Here is a 4,241-nt window from a genome sequence, read left to right as displayed (position 1 = left end):
CTTTAACGTCTGTTGAGTCCGGACGCAGAGATGTATGTCCGAGATGTATGCCAGGACTTGCTAGATGTGCAGCAATTAATATATCGTGACCATAGGAAACACACAGTTGTTCATTCGGCCAAACAACCACTCAAGAATTATTAAAGTGCTAAGTTGAAATTTATGCATGACATGTTGAGGAAGTCCTCAACGAACCAGCCACCATAAATGTCAGGATTTTGGCACGGTATGCCTCTCAAGTTCCTCACATTGCGTACTTGTAATATCTGTATAATATGACCCAAAGACCTCAGACCTTCCAAATGATTATCTCAATTCGCATTGAAATTTGCTCAATAATGAATGAATGTTACCACATATGGGATACTGTGTACCCTTCCGTCTGTCAATGTTCATATATTCATTAACATCTAACATCTGAAGGACTCAATTGCAACCTAGTATGTGAACATATTAGAGAACCTCACCTGTGTCCTCTTCAACACTCAGACAATAACACACTCATGATGCTGTATTTTTATTTTATTCCGACAGTATTCAAGCAAACCGTTTCCTATAATTTGCCTGTTTATGAAGTATAACAGGCTATAAAGTAATAGTTATAACTCAGTCTGGTTCTTGAGCCGGCAGCGTGTGGGGCTTACACAGCTGAGACGGCAATCGTTGAGGGGAGGGTTCTGCCATAATGTTAATATTGTATCACTTAAATGCTTAAAAACCTGTCAAGTTGTGGACGCTAATGCTTTGAGGACATTATTAGACTAAGTATATTTTATGATTTAATGAATCTATCATTGAGATGTAAATGATATGGAGAAGGAGGTGTTACTTCAGGTGAACAACTTGGATGCTGGTTTGCGCCAGGTACAGTTCTGATTAGGCCACACCGACTTAATTTTATTGCGCACATTGATTTTTGCCTGTTCTAAAAAAAAAAAAGAAAAAAAGATCACGTCCTCCGAGGCCCTGGCCTGGCTCTAGGTCTGGGTAGTCTTTATTTCGGCCAATTTCAACTAGCGGACTAGCCCCCTGATGTAGTGATTGTACAACTGTGTGGCCCAAGGGCTATAGAAATGGAGATGGGCACCACCCCTATGCTCTTCAATGGGACCTTTTAATGAAAAAACAACAACGCAGTACCAAAAGGGGCCTACATTGGGGGGGGGGGTCCCGACAACGCTCTGCGCTGAATTCGGAAACCTCTCAATTACGCTTTACGATAAATTCCAAGTGGCTACAACGCATTACGTAGAATATTAAAGCTCGAATTACGCTCTAGGCAAAATGCGCCAATTGCGCACCACTTTGAATTAGAGCTGCCCGGCTACGCTCTACGTGGAATTAAAACGGCCTTGTATACGTCGCTAAATACTGCCGCAAATTCACAACACCAGCTTTATATTCCTCTGGTTTAGTACCATTTTTATTTTTGGCTGGAATTTTTTTAAATTCGCCCGCGCGCACTAGTTTGGGGGTCTTCAGAAGAGGTCATCCATAAAATTAAGGCAGTGTGGCCTTACAGTATTTGTTGGGCCAGGACTACCCGTGTATTAAGACATACAGCCGGTGCTACCGAGCTACCTGAGGGCTATTATAAAGGGTTATGCACAAAGTGGAATAACCTGGGTGCCAGTAAAAGGGTGGTGAGTGAGTGAGTGAGTGAGCGAGCGAGCGATTTAGTGAATGATTGGGTGGGTGGGTTATTGGGTTGAGTGGGAGATTGAGCGAGTGGGAGGGAGAATCAGTGAGTGAGTGAATGAATGAGTGGGTGAATGCGTGGGTGAGTGAGTGAATGCGTGGGTGAGTGAGTGGGATGGAGGGTGAGTGAGTAAGTGGTTGAATGAGTGAGTGAGTGAGTGAGTGAGTGAGTGAGTGGGTGGTTGAATGAGTGAGTGAGTGAGTGAGTGAGTGGCTGAGTGAATGGGAGATTGGGCGAATGGGAGGGAGAATGGGTGAATGGGAGATTGAGCGAGTGGGAGGGAGAATGAGTGAGTGAATGAGTGAGTAAGTGAGAGGGTGAATGATGGAGGATGCCATTACCTTTCCTAGGCACGTCCATAACCAAAGCTAGGTACTACTCATTTCCAACTACGTGAAGTGGGGAAAGTGCCTTTCCCAAAGACACAAGATCGGTCACATGGTAGGATTCGAAACTGGGACCTCTTGGTCCTGAGCCGAACATGCTACCTTTTACGCCCTATTAGTCCACAAGTCTGTAAATCTATAGTCACACAAGTCATGCAGCCTAGGGTCTGTAATGGCCGCCTTTTACTGCTTTAATACAAAATTTATAATACCCTGATTTTGTGTTTCATACAGAGTAAGTTGCTCTAATGGAACTCCTGGGATCCAAGTCCAATATGGCTATCCAGTCTGAATTAATGTAAGGTTGAATGAAATAAAATGGTCTTCCCTGACTAAGTGTCCCTTCCCTTGCACCATTTCTGTTCCACTGTCACACTCACTCACTCACTCACTCACTCACTCACTCACTCACTCACTCACACTCACTCACTCACTCACTCACTCACTCTCACACTCACCCACTCTCACATTCACTCACTCTCACTCACTCTCACACCCACTCACTCACTCCCTCACTCTCTCACTCACTCACTCACTCACTCACTCACTCTCACTCACTCACTCACTCACGCACTTCCCTACCCTGATATATAACCTATAGTAAACATTTGCCAACCAAATATAACAAAGACAAGGTTGTTTAAACTTGGGAAGACTTTTTTTTTCTTTATTGGGAGATGACGAAGGCTGATCATAATACTGTACATTCATATATTCTGTATATGGCGTACACAGCCGTAGGATACTTAGTGAAATTTCTATGTACTGTAACACATGTACATTTCTATGGAGTGTAATTATATTACATAACTGTGTATTGTAATATATGTAATGTTACATTTCTACATGTATGTAACGGTAACATATATACATTTCTATGTACAGTGTAACATATATACATTTCTGTGTACTGTAACATATTGTACATTTCTATGTACTGTAAAATATGTACATTTCTACATGTATGTGCGGTATTACATATACATTTCTACGTACTGTAACATATTATATTTCTTCATGTATGTACGGTAACATATGCTGTGTACTGTAACATAGTACATTTCTGTGTACAGTAACATTTACATTTCTATGTACATTACAGTGAGACTTGGTGCTTTAATTATCTCATACATGTTGTTTTCCATCATTGATTGTAATTTGGATTCCACATTGACTGTATTGTCCTTGTATATACAAAAGTTGCATACTAGTGCAAAGAAAGCATTACATTGTTCTTAGTCTGTGCAAACAAAGTATATTCACACACAAAAAATTGTGGATGTAGTAATTGTATACACTCAGGTACATGTGCCATTCAGATCTAAACATTCAAACTAGATGTACTATCAAATTACTGGTTCAACATCTTGGTAAACAGAATTTAACTGTTGCAGTAAACTTTTAAATTTTGAGTCTTTGCATCACCTTAAATCTAAAAGAATTACATGGGGCAGTGAGTACATGTGCCATCATCTGAGTAAGAGTAATGAGTGAGTGAGTGTGGTAATTGTTTTAATTTGACCATTTGAACATGTGTAAAGAAATTTTAACCAGGGTCCCCCCTCCCCCAAAAAAGACATCAAAAAAGGAAAAAATTTGGGATGCAGAAGAGATCCAGGGGGTTGTTTGGGGTGTTAAGAGTTGGTTGACAAACATTATTCAAAGAAAAAACCAAAGAAAACAAGAGAAGAAAAAAGTGAAAGAAAAGATGCCAGTCCAGGAACACCATGCTGTCAGATGTTAGTGACGTAGGAGACCCCAGCCCAAAAGCAGCCGGACTGCGGCCCTGTGCAATGCAGTCCGACTGCTGAGGCTCCTGACATGGGTCTGGACTGGAAGGGAAGGAGGAAAGAGAGGAAAAAAGAGTTTGAGACAAAACTGAGACAAATCTAAAACCAATTTGAAACTGCTGAGACAAATAAGAGGTTAGGACAAACATGATTAAAAATTATTGGTCAGAAATGAGAAGAAATAAAATTGAAAAGCAAAGTTGCCAGTCCATGAACACCATGCTGTCAGATGTTAGTGACGTAGGAAACCCCAGCCCAAAAGCAGCCGGACTGCGGCCCTGTGCAATGCAGTCCGACTGCTGGGGCCTCCTGTGGCATGGGTCCTGGACTGGAAGGGAAGGAGGAAAGAGAAGAAAAAGAAAGTTT

The sequence above is a fragment of the Branchiostoma belcheri genome, unplaced genomic scaffold (assembly GCF_001625305.1).
Source record: "Branchiostoma belcheri isolate BF01 breed outbred unplaced genomic scaffold, Haploidv18h27 scaffold57, whole genome shotgun sequence".
Taxonomy (NCBI): Eukaryota; Metazoa; Chordata; class Leptocardii; order Amphioxiformes; family Branchiostomatidae; genus Branchiostoma; species Branchiostoma belcheri.
The sequence above is the reverse complement of the archived record's forward strand: the minus strand, read 5'-3'. Positions refer to the sequence as shown.